A 20666-nucleotide genomic window follows, 5' to 3' on the forward strand; every position below is an offset into this window, starting at 1 on the left:
GCAGCTCAAAAGGAAAAATATCCAGACCAATGGAATAACAGCCACCTGCAAGTTATTTTAATATGTGTCTGACTTCTGTAGAGCTATAGTCCTTGATTTAAAGAAAAACGCATAAAACCTCCAACCCCTCACCAGTGAAACCCATCTGCTCTGTCCAAAGGAGCAGTTTGCTTGCTTCATTTTCCTTTAGTCCCCAGACTGTGCCCAACCACCAACACCCTCCATCAATACCATTCTTTTCTCTCATTTTGTCAATATTACTGTGTCTAAGAGATCTTTTGACCAGAGTCTTAGTGACCATAACTTTCTGTTGTGTTCAAAGATCCACCAGCCTTTTGTAAGTATTACATCATAAAAGATCAATGTTAAGGTAATGAACAAGTGAAATTTTTTTAATTTCTCCAGAATTTAGAAGAAAATTAAAAATGCAAGTCAACTAAGACTTTCCAGTTTTCTTAAAGGAAATTAACACAATCTAATATAGTTAACAGACTTTCAAACTGAGTTTTCCATTTGTGAAATGTCAAGATCCTTTTGTACTTTATCAGACTATTCCATTAAAGCGGGCTAAGCAGTTTTCATAACAACCAACTGAAGGTTATGGCACTGAAATGGAAAAGCATGGAATTGTCTGTTCTCTGACACAGAGTCATATCCTGTAATTTGCCCTTAGCCATGTACCTCTCATTCAGATCCCTATTACATTTGACGTTGGCATTCTAGAACAGTGTATTAGAATCTCTGCCTTCAATCTTTACCTTCTAATGCTCAACTCAATCTCTCTAACCATGATAAGCACCAGAAACTACTCAAACATTTATTAAATACCTATTGTGTGCAAGATAATAATAAAATGGGAAAAGGAATGTTCCAGATGACATAGGACAGGAAAGTTTGAGGAAGGACAGAATCTTTTCAGTTGGTGTTTTCAGAGAAGGTTTCACGTAAAAGGTGATGCTTGAGCTGAGCCTTGAAGCAAGTGAGGGATTCTAATGCAATTAGTGGAACCTGGTATGCTGTACCAAAAGGAGCAATTTGGTCTCTTCATTGTTCCCTAGTCCTCCAGCCTCTTCCCCACCCCCAACAATACCCTTCTCCAATAATAGCATTCTTTAGGGGAGACTAAGGAGTGCAAAGCATAGAGGACAGCCACTTGCAAAGGCATTCGTGTCATGTGTGAGGACGAGAAAGGCCAGTTTGAGTCCAAGACTGTGGGTCGGGAAGTGATGTCTGGTAAATCCAGAAAGTAAGTTTTGGTCAGCTTGTGAAAGGTTCTACAAGCAAAACAGAGAACTTTGTTTTTCTCCTAAAGGCAATAATAAGGAACCACTGGGTTTGATTGAGGAGGGCAGTGACAGTCAAACCTGAATCTAAGAAAGATCTCTTTGACAGCTGTGTGAAGGATATATTGGAAGGGGAGAGGTAAGGCAGGGAGACCAATTTCTGGTAGAAATTCCGCTTATTGTATTTTCCTGCAAGAGAGAAAGAGTGTATGAACAAGGGTGGTGCTTGTTTGATTAGCGAGAAGAAGATGATTGCAAGAGATGTGGAAGCAGAAAAAGTTCAGCAGCTTACTGGATATAGTGACACATGTTGGGTGAGGGAGAATGAGAGGTCAAAGATAACAATGACACCGTAAACTTGAGTACGTGGGAAAATGGCCATATCCTTAAGAGAAGCAAAGGACACTGGGAAGAGGGGTGGATTGGTGAAGGAAGGAATATAATGACTTCTTTGTTGGACATGTTAGGCTGATGATATCTGTATTACTTAGAGTTTGAAATGTCCAATACACAGTTGGTGATGTGGGACTGGAATTCAGGAGAGAGAAATTGGAGATAAAGGTATAGTTTGGGATGTGATTAAATGTTAACTCCTTGAGAGCAAGGATCACGTCAATTTGTCTTTGTATCCCCGGTACATAGTACAATGACTGGGAAAGAGTAGGTGCTTAAAAATGTTTGTTGACACAAAACAATCGAAGTTGAATGTTGTAGAATTACAAGCTTGGTCCCAAAGAAGAGATATGAGAAGATATCTCCTCCTGATCCTTTGCAGAGAGAGGGAGTCCATGGGGTAGGTGGGGTGGGGAGGAAGAATACTGCATATATGTTTGTTTCCTCTTTTTCTTTAAAAAATTCTTTTTTATAAAAGATTTCTCTTTGAAAGTGGGAAGAAGAGGGGCAGCTAGGTGGCACAGTGGATAAACTCCGGCCTTGGAGTCAGGAGGACCTGAGTTCAAATCCGGCCTCACACACATGACACTTACTAGCTGTGTGACCCTGGGCAAGTCATTTAACCCCAATTGCCTCACCAAAAAAAGAAGTGGGAAGAAGAGAGAAAAATCTAGGGATATAAAAACAAAAGATAGTAATCTATTTTTTAAAAATGCTGGTTGATTGACTTGCATAAAAATAATAATTAGGGGTAGCTAGGTGGCACAGTGGATAGATAGAGCACTGGCCCTGAAGTCAGGAGGACCTGAGTTCAAATCCGGCTTCAGACCAAACACTTGACCCTTACTAGCTGTGTGACCCTGGACAAGTCACTTAACCCCAATTGCCTAAAACAACAACAACAACAACATAAAAATAATAATTAAATCCATGGGAGTTGATGAAGTCACCAAATTAGAAAGCATGTAGACAGAGCCTTGGAATCTATCCACATTTGAAGGGAATGATATGGATGATGAGCCAGTAAGAGAGTTAGAAAAGATGGAGAACCAGGAGAAAGTAGTGTCATAAATGCACAGGAAAAAGAGTATCTAGGAAGAAAGGGTGGTCCTCATTGTCAAATGTAGAGGGAGACAAGGATGAGAAGATTGATAAAAGGCCATTAGATTGTAAGTTAAGAAATTTTTGTAACTTGGGAGAGAGAAGTTTCAGTTTAGTGGTGAGAAAGGAAGCCAGATTGCAAAGGGTTGAGAAGTAAGTGGAGAGGAAAGGAAGTGGAAACAGTATCAGTATTTTTTTTAGGAGTTGACCGAGAAAAGGAGGAGATATATAGGCCCATAACTTGAAGGGATGGTAGGGTCCAGTGAGGATTTCTTTTTTTGTTTCTGGTGAGGCAATCAGGGTTAAGTGACTTGCCCAGGGTCACACAGCTATTAAGTGCCAAGTGTCTGAGGCTGGAGTTAGTCTCCCTGACCTGATTACCTGATCAACAACTTGGTGCATGATAAAGTAGAAAACATAAGTTACCTAGAAAGAAAACTTCCTGTTTGATAAAAATTCCTAGGAAATCTGGAAAGCAGCCTGGCAGAAATTTGGCTTAAACCAACATCACAGCACTCCATAAGCCACACTCCACAATACGTTGAAAATCAACACCTGACTTTAATAATGAAGATCATACTAGAAAAATAATAGAAGAGAAACAGATCATGTCCCTCTCACAGCTATGGGTGAGAAATGTGTTCTGAACCAAATAAGAGAGAGAGGCAATTACAAAAGATAAAACAAATAACATTGATTACTTGACACTGAAAAGCTTCTTCAAAAACAACATTAATGCATCTAGGATAAGAAGGGAAGTTGGCCAATGTGGGGGGCGGGGGATCTTTGTATTGTATTTCTCTGATAAGGGTTTCCAAGATATATAAATAATAAATAAATATGTGTGTATATACATGTACATATATAACTAATAGCCATCCCCATCAAAAGATATGAATAAACAGTTCTCAAAAGAATTTCAAAGTATTCACAGTCACATGAAAAAAAATGTTCTAGATCACTAATAATAAGAGAAATTCAGATCAAAACAACCCTGAGGTTTTACCACCCACCCTACAAAATGGCAAAAATGACCCAAAATGGCAATAGTCAATGTTGAATGGGCTGTGGGAAGGTAGGCATACTAATACATTGTTGGTGGAACTATGAAATGAGACAACCATTTTGGAAAGCAACTTTGAATTATGTGAATAAAGTGATTAAAATGTCCATACCCTTTAACCCAGAGCCTCTATTACTGGGCTTAAACTGTAAGGGAGTCATCAATAAGAAAATGTCCCCATATACTCCAAAATTTTTAATAGAGCTCTTTGTGATAGCTAAGAACTGAAAACAAAGTAGATTCTCATCAACTGAGGGATGACTAAGCAAATTGTGGTGCATGAATGCAATGGAATACTCTACGTTGCTGTAAGAAATGATGTGTGTGATGAATACAGAGAAAAGTAGAAAGATCTATATGAACTGATCCAGAGTGAAGTGAGCAGAGCCAAGAAAATAATACATGCAATAACTACAACAATGTAAATGGAAAGGACAACAAAAGTAAATGTACCATTATAAAGATCCAATGGGACTTTCCACCTTCGTTCAGCAGCATGTGTGTAGGAGCAAAGGTGGTGGATAGTGGGAGTAACCAAGGCTGAGGCATGACTGGGCATAATTGGTGATATGATAAAGGGGCTAAGAATTCAAGAGAGGAGGACATTGTAGGGTTAAATTGGATCACCAAGGAGTCAAGATGGGAAGAGGAGAAGAGATTGGGTAGTGTGGGGAAGATGGCTTGGGAGAGAATTGAGGGGTCAAGGGATTGGAGGTCATGGGACAGATGAAGATTACTATTTTATAAGGGAAGACAGCTCTTAATTATGATTGGAAAGGAAGATTTCAGAATTCTTGATCATAGAGGTGGCACATTTGTGAGTGATGGCAAGATCAAAGATACAACCATCTTTGTGTGTGGCTGAGGTTGGGTGGAGTTGCTGTTCGTGGGAGGTAAGCAGGTTGAAGAAATGAATGGTTAGGATGTTTGAGGAAAAAACAATATGTTTGTTGAAGTCCCCTAGTATGAGGGCAGGAGTTGGGGAAGACAGAAAATTGTAAGCCAGGTATCAAACTCCTTGAGGAATAAATAAGAAAAAGACAGTCCCTTGCCCTCAAGGAGCTTGCAATCTAATGGGGGAAGAAAGCTGAAAGAAAGAAAGCTGAAAAGCCAATGCTGGGCATGACCAGGGGTTCCCCAGTTCAAGGCATGATGTTCTGTGGAGTTAAAACCAAGCAGAGCTGCTGATGGAAAATGGAGAATTACCTGGAGAGTTCAGCTCCCAGTCCTCTATACAGGAAGACTTCAGGAACAATTTTGTGCTCTATCCTCCAGCCCTTCAGTCTGAGAGGAGAGGCAATTGAGGTAACTGAGGAAGTGTTGTGTATCAAAAACCAAGTCAGTCAGCATGGAAATGAGATTTCAGGTGATCAGCTTGCCCAGGGGTAAGGCCTGATGTTCCACTGAATTCTTCATTTCACAGCTTTCCTCTCTTATCTTGTTAATTCTTGATTTTAAATAGAACTTCCTAACAGGACACTTTTAATGAAATTAGTTACCCTGAATGCCTAGTAAGACTTCATACTTTACACTATAAATTTCCTGCTCTGAGTTCTGAGATGGTAACCTCTAGCTGTTAAAGAGAATTAACTTTTTAAATTTAGCTCTCATTGCTAGACAGACTCATGGTGAGAATGAGAACATTGCAGCAAAGTATAAATAGGGTATTAAATAGGTGAATCAACGGAAAAGATGTCACCAAAGAGCATCATGACTGGAAGAAAAGGTGTGTTGGTGATGGAGCAAGAGCTGAGGGCTAACCGATAGCCTGCATATTCTATATCCGTGCCACGTTGAGAGAACTCTAGGACCAATATTTTGGGTAGATCCCTCATGTTAAATTTTGAGGAAATGGATGAGTGGTACACCCTTGGGTATGGATGGGTTGCAGCCTGTGTGTTTGGAGAGAGTATCTGCATTACTAGAGTTTCCCACTACAATGCTGTATATATAGCTCAACCTTACAAATAATGAACTGGAAGCAGCTGGGTTGTGTGATGGGTATGTTTGTCTTCATATCCCTGGTACCTAGTGCAGTGCTTGGCTAGCACACAGCAGATTCTTAATAAATGCTTGTTGATTGAGTTTTCAAGTTTGTTCCCTATAGCACTGGAGGTAACAGAGGATGTAACCAATGCAGATGGCAACTTGCTTGTAGCTTAGGAGACCAGCCCTAGAGGGTTGCATGAAGCTCAGAGAGGTGATGTCCATAGTCACAAACTCATACCGAGGAAAGGGGGGATTTAAGCCTAGGTCTTCCAGATTCCTGTGTCTAGCCAGGACATTCTCCACTCTGCCACCATGGAGGACAGAGGTAGCATAAATAAATGAAATATACAGATAAACCAAAGCTTTATTTTTGCCACCAAGCCTTTTTACTGCAGAAAGTGACCAAATTGGTATGCTTGAGTTTCATCTCATTTTATTTCTTCTAAAGACCTTAAGAGAGTGTGCTAATGAGCAGTTTAACAGCCTCTCAAACATTGGAAATTCACCCAGTGTCCCCAAGGGATAGCCTAATCCTATCCAACAAATGTAATTGAAACATATTTCTGGGTTTTATGCTTTTTAAAGGAGAGTTAAAGGACAGATGGAAACATTTTAAAAAAAACAAACTATTCTTGCCAATGAGCTTCAGCTCCTGCTCTGGTTCGCAGAGAAGTGAGATCAGTTCTAACATCAGAGATAGTTTTAATAAAATTGGAAAATGCAGTTCAAAGGACTGCTGTTTGTACTATGCAGTGTGTCTCCAGGCTACTGATGCTCCTTCTTATTAGATGTGATAAGAAAGGTTGGTGGAAATTCAGTGAGGACAGCTGAGGAAATATGAGCAGAACATGGGACCACAAGTGTGAAGGTTTAGTTTTGAATCCTCAGTTCTGTTACCTTGGACAAATGGAACTTTGAGCAAGTTGTAGGGCTTAGTTTCCTCACTTGGATGATGGAGTTACCTACCTTAAAGGGTTGTTTGTGAGAGCCAAAGGAGAAAACAAACATCAATTGCTTTGTAAACTTAAACTATTGGGTGTATGTGTGTGTGTTTAACTATGTGTGCATATATACGTATATATTTATACATATACATGTATATGCACATACATAGTTAGAAAGATGTCAACCCCAACCATGTAAAGACTTTGCCCAGTGGAATATGTGGATGAACAATTTGTTCCAATAGCCATGAAGATGGCTGATTCAGGTTCTATGGAGCACTTAGAGCTTTGTCAGACATGGAAGATGCCAACGTCATCCACTGCATCCCAGGCCATCACCAGTCATCTTGACTTTTGTGTTGCCGCTGAACTTTGATGAAACTGGAATAGAGAGTGAGGTTGATGACTTTGTGCAACTGTGCCTCACTGAAATCCAATTCATGTAGGAGTCAAGGCATCATCCCCTGATGTCATTGGTCCTCTTTGAATATAGAGGACAAACAACAATATATGTATAAAAATGTTTGTCGTTATTCCTAACCGTATTGGGCCAGATTGAGATTCAACCTTATGTCTGACCCTTCTAGAATCGATTTCCCTCTAAATAACACTCAAGCATGTTGTTGTATCACTTGGAAAGCTCTGGGCTTTGCCTTGGAGCACTCAGATTCTTTTATTGATAGGTTATGCCATAGATAGAATTGGGGGAGGGCACACTATTTTTAAAATTACTTTCTTCCAAGGATGTTTTTGACTGGCTTAGGGTTTTTTCCCCCAAGTATTTGGTGATGTGTTTAACACAGCACTTGACTGTTGGTTCAGCCATCCTTGTGTACATGGTCCAGGATTACAGTGTGTAGATAGCCTGTGACTTTAATAGAAAGTAAGCACTTTAAGGGAAAGGACTATTTCATTCATGACTTTTCTACTCACTGCCTGGGACAATATGTGCGCATCTCAGTGGGCATTTGATAAACATTTGTGCAGTTGAATTTGTTATATTCTGCTGACTTGTCAGCCGGATTCAGTACCTGTTTCTATACTAAAGGAAACTTTCTTTGGGCTTGATGGTGCACACCTATAATTCCTTCTGTTGGGAAACTGAGACCGGTGTATCATTTGAATTCAGGAGCATGGGGCTGCAGTAGGGCTAATGCTGATGAGGTGTCCACACTAAATCCATCACTAATATAGCAAAGCCACCAGAATATGGGGGCTGGTGGGAGGGGGCATCACCAGGCTACCAAAGGAGGGGGAAACCAGCCCTGGTTAGAAAAAAATAAGCAGGTTGAAACTCCCAAGCTAAACAGTAATGAGGTCAAACTGTGAATGGCCGTTGCATTTCCAGCATGGGCAAAATAAGGAGACTCTGTCTCCAAAAAACAAACAGACAGACAGAAATAGGACAGTAAGGGGCTCAGTGGATAGAGCTCTGGGCCTTGAGTCATGAGGACCTGAGTTCAAATGTGGTTTCAGACAGTTACTAGATGTGTGACACTGGACAAGTCACTTAAGCCTGTTTGCCTCAGTTTCTTCATCTGTAAAATGAGCTGGAGAAGGAAACGGCAAAGCACTCCAGTACCTTTGCCAAGAAAACTCCAAATGGGGTCATGAAGAGTTGGGCACAACTAATCAACAATAATAAAAAAGACAGAAAGATAAAACAGACAAACAAATAAATAAAAATAAAGAAAGCCTTACAGGAAAGTCAGCTTTTGCACATAGTAGTTTGTTCAGCAGTTTGTTTTTGTTTTGTTTTCCCGTATGGTGAATAAATTAAATCCATGCTTGGCATTTAAGTCCAGTAGACAGAGACCATGCCTAATTTTGTCTTGTGTTGGGCTGACCATAAAATAGCACTAATGGTTTTGGATGTGTCTGGAATCATCTGCCCAACTTTAATTAGCCTGGATAAATCTGTTCAAATGGTTGGTGTCATGTCACTACAAGCACCTATTATGAATGTGAAGCAATAATAGTCATAACAGAAAATAACACGGAACCTGGTTCTCTAACCTGGGCCACGCAGCATAGGAACGCTTTAATCTTTAGAGGGAATCTCCTTGAAGGTTTATGCTTTCCTGGTCCTTGCATGCATGCATTCCTCGGGCAAATATCTTCCTAACACCTGAGCACAAATATAAAGATCTATTGGGGAGCAAAAGGGGACCCAGTGACCTGCAACCTGCTTTCCTCCTACTCCATAGCTTGTAGCATCCATCGGCCAAAAACAACTTCCTGAGCAGCCCAGAAAGTTTCTTAGTCTGTATTCTTAAATAACCTTTGTAAGCACAGCTAGTGCTTAGGACAATGTGTGGCACGTAATAGGTGCTTAATAAATGCTTGTTGATTTGATTTTGAGGTTGCCAGATTTAGCTGAACAGCTTTTTCAGCTAAATCACGTATAATCCAGGATCGAATAGAGAATCCAGGAAGGAGGCCAAAAGATTATTTCCCTTCTCCCGACCCCCAACCCTCACTCCCTCTTCTCTTTAGTGCCTTCTGTGGCACTCTTTGGAACTGGGAGACAATATGAGTCTGAAGAATTGGAATGGATCTCACCTCTCTCCCAGTGCAAGAATCCTGTCTGAAACGTCCTTGACAGAAAGTCATTCAGCCACTCCCTGAACATTGCCAGGGCTGGAAAGATCATTATTTTGTGAAGCAGCCCATTCCAGCTGGTAATGGTTAGAAAGTTCTTCCTCACTATGGAGCCAAATTGATCTCCCCACACCTCCCACCCATCAGTCCTAGCAATGCCTTCTGGAGCAACAGAAATATGGCTACTTTAGAGAACAGCTGTGAGGTTTAATAGCAGGAGCCAGCAGCGACGGTGACAGGGAGCAGAGAAGCTAAGTTTGATGGAGAATGGAGTGGTGGGAGGGGAGGAAGGATTATCCCAGGGACCTGTAAAGATTATGCTATGCCTCTGGTTTTGCCAGTAACAAGGACCAGCTATGTCTGTACAGAACGCAAGTAGGTCTTCCCACTAGATGAAAGGCCAAGTGGCCAGAGGAGTACCTCTCTCCTCTCTGGCTGGTCAAGGAGAGTGATGCATTCCTTGAAAGGATGGACGTAAAAGTTTCAAATGGAAAGCAAAGGAATTCAAAAAGACAAGGGTGAGGGCATGGGAAGAGGGTCTCCTAACCTTTGTGAGATTGAAGGGTAGAAGATGTGACAAAGAGAAGGAAGCCTGTTGAGCTTGGAGTCTATATGTTTCTTTTTGTGGCTATTTGCATCTAGAAACATCTACTCATGGAGTGATGAAGATCTATGAGTGTTTGATAGCAAATAACAACTAACATTTATATAAGGCCTTATGGTTTGTGAGGTGTTTTAAACAAGATACGTTACCTCATTTGATCCTCAGAATCACCTTGTGAGGTAGGTGCTGTCAATATCCCCATTTTATAGATAAGGAAACTGAGGCTCATGGACACACAGCCAGTAAGTGTCTGAGGGAAGGTCCATATGACATAAACAGTCAAAAAACCTGTTGTCTTCCTGGGGTATATGTACAGGGGCATATTGGAGAGCTTTCTGGGATTTGTCAAACCTGATGACCCTTATCCATTTCTGGTGATTCTTGTGAGGACATTTGATATTTCCCAAAAGAACCCAAGTACTAGCAAAAAAGCCAAAGACTTAGTGGTATAAATGGTGCTTTCATCATTGATGAAAGGAATTGATTGAAGAAATGGGAAAACAGATTTGAGGAATCAAAGACTAGTGAAGAAGACCACGGTGTCTGAGAATGAGATTTGGGTTCTTAGACCAGGACTTAAGAGGCAGAAATGATGAGATACTGGGTAGAGATGGAGTTCATCTATTAAGGATTACTAAAAATACATTTACCTGGAAACTTATGGAAAGTGGGAGGGGGGGCTGGGGGGGGGAGAGGAGGTGTTAAAAAAAAGATAATGGAGGGGAGCACATAAACCTGCTCACATATGTCTACCATGATAGATATCACAGAGAACAGGAGATATAACACTGGGGAAAATATTATGAGAGGTCCAGTAATTAATTCACAAAAGACAATATCCGAGGACATAAATTATACTTGTGACATTAAATATTTGTATACATATGTGTGAAATATGAGAAATACACAAGGTAAATTAGATGTCCTAATTCAAGTACCTCCTAAGTATCTAGTCATGTGACTCATGAGTAGACTATGGGCATGGAAGGGTATAACATTCAAGAAGAATGGTGGACCAACATTGGAAATCCATGACCCCAGGGGCAGGGTAGGGAGCATTCAGATGGGATCCAATGGGGCAGAGAAGCAATATTATAGTGGGCAACAGAGTTATACTACAGATCAGCCAGCCAGAAGAAAGAAATACATGAAGAGTTAGAAAAACATCGTGAAAATAGAATTTCAACCCTTGGGCCATCTATTGGCGTCTGAAGCAGCTGGTGGCATAGTGGATAGAGTGCTGGGCCTGGAGTCAGGAAGACCTGAGTCCAAATCTGGCCTCTGTCACTTACTGGCTATATGACCCTGGGTCAGTCCTTTAAATTGGCCTCAGTTTCCTCAACTGAAAACGAATATAATAACAGCACCTATCCTTCCAAGATTGTTGTGAGGATCAAATGAGATAAGATTTGTAAAACTACTTAGCACTGTGCTTGGCACATAGTAAGCATAATATAACTGTTTATTCCTTCCTTCCCTTACTTATTAGAATTCTCACTCATGGCCAGTAAGTAGAAAGTAGAATAGCTGTTAAATTCTTGACTTGCTTAGTAGCTCAAATTTCTATAGTGTTTTAATGCTGGCAAAGCTCTTGTACCATATTGAATAACAGCGGTCATAATGGACATCTTGTTTCACTCCAACCTTATTGGAAATGCTTCTAGCTTATTCCTATTACATATAATGTTTGCTGATGGTTTTAGATGATATTTGTCATTTTAAGGAAGACTCCGTTTATTCCTATGCTCTCTAGTGTTTTTAATAGGAATAAGTGCTCTATTTTGTCAAAAGCTTTTTCTTTATCTATTGAGATAATCATATGGTTTCTGTTAGTTTTGCTGTTGATGTGGTCAATTATGCTAACAGTTTTCCTGACGCTGAATCAGCCCTGCATTCCTGGTATAAATCCTACCTAGTCGTAGTATATTATTCTTGTGATAAGTTGCTGTAATCTTTTTGCTAATATTTTATTTAAAATTTTTACATCTATATTAGGGAAATTGGTCTATAATTTCTTTTTTCTGTTTTAGCTCTTCCCGTTTAAGGTATCAGTACTATATTTGTATCATAAAAAGAATTTGGTAGGGCTCTGCCTATTTTCCCAAATAGTCTATATGGTACTGGAATTAATTGTTCTTTAAATGTTTGATAGAATTCACTTGTAAAGCCTCTGGCCCTGGAGATTTTTTCCTAGGGAGTTCCTTGATGGCTTGTCCAATTTCTTTTTCTGAAAGGGGTTATTTAAGTATTTTATTTCTACTTCTGTTAATCTGAGCAATTTATATTTTTATAAATATTCATCCATTTCATTAAGATTGTCAAATTTATTGGCATATAGTGGGGCAAAATAACTCCTAATTATTGGTTTAATTTCCTCTTCATTGGTAGTGAATTCACACTTTTCATGTTTGATGCTGGTAATTTAGTTTTCTTCTTTCTTTTTTTAATCAAATTAACCAAAGGCTTATCTATTTTCTTTTTTTCATAAAACCAACTCTTAGTTTTATTTATTATTTCAATAGTTTTCTTAATTTCAATTTTATTAATCTCTCCTTTGGTTTTCAGTATTTCTAATTTGATATTTAATTGGGGATTTTTAATTTGTTCTTTTTCTAGCTTTTTTAGTTGCATGCCCAATTAATTGATCTCTTCTTTCTCTATTTTATTCATGTAAGCATTTAGAGATATAAAACTTCTCCTAAGAACTGCTTTCGCTGCATCCCATAAGTTTTGGTATGTTGTCTCATTATTGTCATTTTCTTGGATGAAGTTATTGATTGTTTCTATGATTTGTTTTTTGACTCACTCGTTATTTAGGTTTTGACTATTTAGTTTCCAATTAATCAAAGCTCTTTACATGTTATCTCATTTGATCCTTACAACAACTGCATATGAGGTAGGTGCTATACTATCCCCATTTTACAGATGAGGATATTGAGGCAGACAGAAGTTAAGTGACTTGCCGAAGGTCATACCCCTAGCAAATGTCCAGGGTAAATGACCATGGAAAATAATATTCCATATTCGATTCTAAAAAATAAGGAAGACCTAATTTTTGAAGGAGAAATGATAGAAACATTGGTGGGAAGTCAACATTTTAAATTAGATTGCATTCAATCCAATAGCGTTATAAAGAGCCCACTATGTACAAGGCACTATACTAGGCTCTGGGCTTAGAAAGACAAAAATATCAACATTGTGGTAATCTCTACCTGGACGTCATCAATATTTTCATCTTTATTCTTGCAATTAATTTCCATAAATTGTTACTTAGCCCAGTCCATAGTGAATAGAGGAACATTTCTGTTGTCAATAGAGCATATGCTAGGCCATAGTATTCTAATCAACACCTCCGGAATATCCCCCCTCCTCCTCTGGAATGTTTTAAATCTGAAGAAACCTAACATTGAACAGAATATAGCAATTTTATCTTTAGTTCCCTTTTCAGGCAACAAAACATTCTTGGGGAAATATTTATTCTTTGGAATTATTTTGCTAAATCATCAATGTACTCCATCTTAACCCTACACATACACTGTTTTTTTAAAGGAAAATGTTAGGCCTTGTTACACCATGATCCTAATTAATAGTTTCCCCCAAATTTGTAGAAAAAGATTTTTAAAAGGTTTTACATGGAAGATAGGTTTTTTAAAAAATTCATTTAGAAGGTGATTATTTTCCAATTTATATGTTAGATACACATTGGTTTCTATTTGTAAGATCCAGGCTCCATCTGACCTAACAGCTGTAAAAAACTTCTAAATAACAAAGTTGATTCCATAAACCCTCAAAAAAAACACAGCAAATAATTTCAGAATATTCAACAGAATTTTCTTTTTGAGAGCATCCCATCCTCTTGGAATTCCTTTCTTTGTATAATTTTAGGCCATGGGATCCCACCTACCTTTTTTTCCTAGACCATTTAAAATCTGTCGTATGAACATTTAGAGGACAAATCAGAATGTGTCCAGCTTTCCTTTTCTTATATCTTACTGAGGTTTGCAACCTTGAAGTCACACCTGAGTCTTCCTTCTCCCTTACTTTCCCCTAGCCCGCCCCCATGTGCGATAAGCACCAATTAAGTAAGTATTGTAAGCAAGAGGGCTCCAATGGAGCTTTTGAAGCAGAAAAGTGACATGGGCAGACCTGTGCTTTAGGATCTTATATACCTTCACGGATTTATTTTATATTATTCCTCTTCCCACAAGCTACATCCTAGTCCACCGTCTTCCATTTCTCTGTGCCTATAATTTATTCCTTCTTCATCTCTGCTTCTTAGACTCTCCAGTTTATTTTAAGGCTCAGTTCAGCTGTCATCCCCTACAAAAGGTCTTTCCTGATGCCCTTAATTGTTACTGCTCTGTCTAATGTGAAATTACCTTGAATTTGCTTATCTGGGTGCATGCTGTTTTACCTCACTAGGTTGTAAGTGCTTTCAACATTGGATGAAATATTAGGAATCGACCTCAATATTTTCTGCAAACAAGAGATACGGAGGAGCTCATTTTTTATAAGGAACAGCTCTTTCATTTGGAATCTTTACAAGCTATCTGTCCTCTGTGGCAGTGATGAACACCTATGGCAAAAATATGCCCTCTCTAATGTATTTGTAAGCTCTAGCATCTAGCAAAATGCCTGACACATAGTAGGTACTCAGGCTCAGAGGATTCTAGATTTATAATTCAAAGGGACCTTATAGGTCAGCAAGTCTAACTCACTTATTTTACAGATGAGGAAACCGAGGCATAAAGTGGTTAAGCGACTTGTCCAGGGTCAAAGAGCTAGCGAGTATCTGACAGCAATATTCAAACTCAGGTCATCCCAATACCATGTTGCACATTGAATGTACTGTGTCATCTAGCTACTTCAATAAATCCTGGCTTGCATGATTGATTCCTTCTTGACATCAATAATCAGAGGGCAATTGAATAGAAATGTCTCTGTGATTGCATTTATTAAGGAGTCCTGTATGATCTTAACTAATGCTTGAGAGAGCATTTGACAAAGGACAGCCTTTAAGAGTGCATTTGCTCAAAAGCTTGTTTTCCTCCAATCAATAAACAATAAACAGAGAGAGGAATCTTGCATTCTTTGCACTTTCCAGTCAATTGTGTGATAATATCAAAGTGTCACTTATAGAACTTTTTCTCCCACAAATGTTTGCCTTCCGTATTTTCATCTAGGATACCTTTGTTATGGGTGTAGATAATTCTCATCAAAACTTTGACAAAGATGAGAAAGTAAGTATATTGTTCAGTAGTTACTGATTTACTTTCTTCGGTGTTAATGTTGTGCGTGACTTTAAAAAATTCTTTTGGAATTTTGTCTTCCCTGAGATAGCTTTAAAAAAAGAAAAGTTCTTATGGTTTTCAAGAATGCCTTACATTTGGTCCATGTGGGTCAGTATGTATATGGTCTGGTTCATTGACTCTGCCCAACTTCATATGCTTAAGTGTGGTTTCTACTTCTTTTTTTTTTTCCCCCAAGGCAGTTGGGGTTAAGTGACTTGCTCAGGTCACACAGGTAGTAAGTGTCAAGTGTTTGGTCTGAGGCCGGATTTGAACTTAGGTCCTCTTGACTCCAGGGCTGGTGCTCTATCCACTGTGCCACCTAGCTGCCCTTTTACTTCTTTTTATATTGCATTCAACCACCTGGACATAACATCTAAAACTTAAGAACTACGCTTTAATAAATGTTCTCCTACCAAATAATCACTAAGGTCTTAAATAAAAGATCTATAAGAAAGTGTTTTAAATATTATTTTTGTTATAATAACTATTACAAACTTATAAGTAATATTATATTATTAATTTTTAAAAATTAGGTCTTAAATAAAAGACCTAAATAAAATAAAAACTGAGGACTTAGGATCCAAATGTCTTGGTTCCACTGCTACTGATCATCAAAATATATTGTTATAGTGATGTTTGCAATTTTTAAAAATGTTAATTGATTCTTTTGATCCCACTACTGCTCTTAATAGCAGAAGCAGATGGGGCCACACCGAATTAAGATCTATTTCAAAATTTTCTTTGCTTCAGGATCATAAATTTAAGACCTCAGAGGTGTTTTAGTCAAATCCTCCTCATTATACATATGAGTAAACTGAGGCCCAGAGAAGAGAGGTGACTTGCCCAAAGTTACACAGTGGCGGAGCAAGCATTCAAACCCAGATCCTTAACCTATAAATCCAGTCCTATTTTCACTGGAACATTTTCCCTCTTGTGGATGGTCATGGCCAAAGAATCATCACCTGGTAGCCAGACAATTGCTGATGATCTGTTCTGATTGTGTTCAATGTTGGACTGTAGACTGACGGCTGTAGGCTATTGCTCGCATTGTACCCCCAAACATTTCCACCATGATGGAAACTGCCAGAACTTATATTCCACTGTTACAACCTTCTGGAACCCAGGGTCATCTCTATGACATGATGAGACAATAAATAAAGACCTTATTCTAGAAGATTTTTATATTTTTTCCCATTAAATTTTGTCTTATTAGAATTGATCAAAAAAAAAAGATTAAAAAAAGGGGCAGCTAGGTGGTGCAGTGGATAGATCACCAGCCCTGAAGTCAGGAGGACCTGAGTTCAAATCTGGCCTCAGACCAAACACTTGATACTTACTACCTGTGTGACCCTGGGCAAGTCACTTAACCCCAACTGCCTTAAAAAAAAAAAAAGATAGAATTGATCCAGCATTCTAGCCTGTCAATACTTTTTTGATTCCTAACTGTGGTCCAGTGAGTTACTTTTCCCTCATAAGCATCATGCTATCAGGAAATTTGATAAGCACATCATGTAAGCCTTCCTTTCCTCAAATTGTCCAAAAAAATCTTAAATTGTACAGGGCCAAGGATAGATTTCTGGGGGCACTCAACTGGACATCTCCTTCTAAGTTGGCATCGACCCATTAATGACTACCTTTTGGGTCCATTGATGCATTCAACCAATTTTGAATCCACTTCATTATACCGTAATGTTTATAAGAACAGTAGAATCTTTCTTCTTTTGGAAAAGACAGTTTTAAAATCTTTTGGAAGAGATAATCTTTCAAGTTAGAAGAGCCTCTGTTTTAAGTTTTAACCCAAACCTGAAGAGTATCTCCTATAACACACCTGACAAAGACTTTGACTAAAGATCTCTGATAATGAGGGAACCCGCCCCCTCCTGAGGAATAACTCATTCCACTTTTTATTAGCTCCTAAATGTTAGGAAGTTGTTCCTCGAGACTAAATTTACCTTTCCACAACTTCTTATTCTAACCTTTGGCATGAAAATGAGCGAATCTAATCCCTTATCCACATGGTGGCCTTTCAAGAACTTCAAGACAATAGGTCCCCTCTCAGTCTTTCTTTCTCTGGCACTAAACGTCACAAATTCCTCTAACTGATGCTTAAATGGCATGGACTGAAGACCCTTCACCATTTTGATTGTTCTCACTTGGAAGCTTCCCAAATGATTAATGTCCTTCCTAAAAACACGAAATAATATACAACATTTCAGGTGTGGTATAACTAGAGAAGAGCACATCCAGTCTTTTATCTATCCCTCTTTTTCTTCCTCTTTCTCCTATTCACCATCACCCTCCTTCTTATCCATCTGTTTTGATGGAATTTAAAAGGAAACAATTCTGGGGCAAGTCAATATTCAGCTATTTTTCTTTTATATCTAATGTTTTAAGGATTGTTGCACAGGTGAATAAAATAGCCTTTTCATAGTTAAATAAAAATATTAGGAAGTAAGTCCTTCCTGTGTAGGCTCTCTGAAAGCATCTTTGATACTACTCTACTAGCGGACGGGTCAACAGGGATGAGATGTATCCATTCATGATCCTATATGATTCTGATGTCCTCTACTAGGTCTCTATTTTGTAAGCTTTTCCTTCTTTTTAGGCAATTGGGGTTAAGTGACTTGCCCAGGGTCACACAGCTAGTAAGTGTCAAATGTTTGGTCTGAGGCCAGATTTGAACTCAGGTCCTCCTGATTTCAGGGCCAGTGCTCTATCCACTGCGCCACCTAGCTGCCCCCTTTTCCTTCCATTTTGGGTGGAGATTATGTTGGTGTGGGAACAGCCATTAAAATGTTTTTCTTAAGTTTTTATGGATCAATGCTATATACAAATCATTGTGGGTAGCAACAATTTGTGATGGGCAGCTAAATGGTGCCATAGTGCATACAGCACTGGAGTTTGAATCTGGTCTCAGACACATACTAGCTGGGTGACCCTGGGCAAGTCATTTAATCCTGTTTGCCTCAGTTTCCTCATTTGTAAAATGAGCTGGAGAAGGAAATGGCAAACCACTTCAGCATCTTCAGCAAGAGAACCCCAAATGGGGTCATGAAGAGTCAGACATGACTGAAACATCTAAACGACGACAACAATAACAACAACAACAATTTGTGTTAATGGTCCAGTTCCAGTACTGTTTATTGGTTGAATTACCTGGGATATTCTGAAGTCTGTCTCTGTGGCATGGAGATTTGTCATCTGCAATGAAATATAGTGAGCTTGTGAGGTATACAGTAGGTGCTAAGTTTTTGTAGCTTACAATGATATATTATGAAGTTTGAATGATTGATTGATATGTTGAATCACTAATCACAGGCACCTTATGGATAACCATTGTGTAATTTCTGGTGGCATTGACCTAAAATGGAACTGTCACCATAAACCCTAGTGTGTCCACAAACATCCATGTGACTTACCCATTTGTTTGATTATCCTGTGTCAATATGATGTTGGCTACGTTCATTCAGGTGTTGCCCATGAAAGACCTTTCGATGTAATCCTTGGACCTTAGTCATTTTGTAAGTTTCATTAGGAGGTCAACCATTTTTGGTTATACTTGTCTAATGAAAAATTGTGATGTCTACCTTTTCCAAAAATATTTCTGTGGGTGTTTCATGTGTTTATTCTATGCTTTAAGACTATCCAGTAATCCTTTTAGTCCCTGTAGGGGAGGAAATGTAAATCTTTCTATAGTTGTATCAGGATGGTGGGCCTTGCATTTCATTTATATTGTCTGTGTTTTTGTTAGGTTATTTTTCAAAATGTGGTTCATTTTAAAGATCCAAAAGTATACATTAAGATTGGTATTGCTTTAAATACCTTTCCCCCTTAGCTTTAATTTCAGGATGCAAGTAAGTCTCTTAAAGTGTTTGACCATGGCCTTCTTCAATAGCTGATATTTTTATGTATGATGTGTCTTTTTGGAGAAGACCAAGGTATTTGTAGGAATCCCCTTCATCCAATGATTTAATGTGACCTCCAACTTAAAACTGAAAGCTTTCATTTTGTATCTTTTCTTGGGGGACATTAAGAACTGACTTACATTTATGAAGTCCAAATGGTATTTGATTCTACTGTAGAAAAATGACATGAGATGAAGGAGTTTAAGGTTTTTTGTTTAATGTATTTTTGTTGTTGTATCCTTGCTGCTTGAGGCCATCCACCTATATCAAATGATTAATAAAATGTTTTGGTCAATTCTTTCTTTAATTTGAAAGCATTTTTAATTCTTGTTAAGAGAGATAATTATAAGCAATTTAAGGCTAGGCAAAACCACAAACCTGGAGTCAATCTTTCATCATCTTCCTGAGTTTAAATATGGCCTTAGACACTTACTGTCTGTGTGACCCTGGGCAAGTTACTTAACCCTGTTTGCTTCAGTTTCACTCTCTGTAAAATGAGCTAGAGAAGTAAATGGCAAACCATCCCAGTATCTTTGTCAAGAAGACCCCAAATTGGGTCATTGAGAGTCGGACATGACTGAAAATGACTGAACAGCAACAAAATCACAATACAGATTAAAATGCCTCGTTGAAAAATGTCATATTTTATATTATTTTTTCTTGACGTCATTGCGTTGGTGGCATGTTTTAAAATAGACAGCAGCTTTTCATGTGGGTATCAAATACTGCACTGTTCTCATAATCTATTTTATATATTTGCAGTCATGAAAAAGCTGTGAGTGTGGAGTTGAGTCAAAGGCTTTGCAATAATTAACAAAGACAATATAAACGTTATGGTGATTTGAGGCAGCTTGTTCAATAATTACAAAATTGATAAGAGGTTTATCTTTACCCCCTCTGGATCTTTTTGGTACATTTCTTCTGCTTTTCAGCCAATATATTGTTTGATTGTGATTGTGTAATTTTTTAGTGGTTCAAATATCTTAAATTACTTGTTTCAAATAAGCTATATTCTTAGCTACTGAAAGATTAACAAATGTGATTGCCGAACCATTGTTATCTATCTTTGAACAATTGTGGGCAGTGGGACAGGAATCTTAACACTGGAAAAGGGCAAAAGGCATTCTAATTTTTAAAAATGTAAAGAGAATGGAGTCTGAAAGCTAGATGCCAGTGAATTTGACTTTGATTCCTTGCATAATTATATAACATTTTTAAAAAATGTGACAGTGAACATTTAGAAAAGTAAACAGTGATTACAATAACCCAAAACGGCAACATCAAGACTGGAACATGTCAGACTAAGCTCATTTTCTTTGTTGATTGGTTTACTTGATGTTCCTGATCACAGGAATGCTATCGGCATCATTTACCTAATGTTTGATAAATTCATTCTCTCTCTTCCTGTGGAAAAGTTGGAGAGATATTGGCCAGGGGATGGTACAAATAAGTGGATTCAGAAGTGATTGAATGGCCAGACCCAATGAGTAGT

Source organism: Vombatus ursinus, unplaced genomic scaffold, assembly GCF_900497805.2.
Source record: "Vombatus ursinus unplaced genomic scaffold, bare-nosed wombat genome assembly UNPS02014803.1, whole genome shotgun sequence".
NCBI lineage: Eukaryota > Metazoa > Chordata > Mammalia > Diprotodontia > Vombatidae > Vombatus > Vombatus ursinus.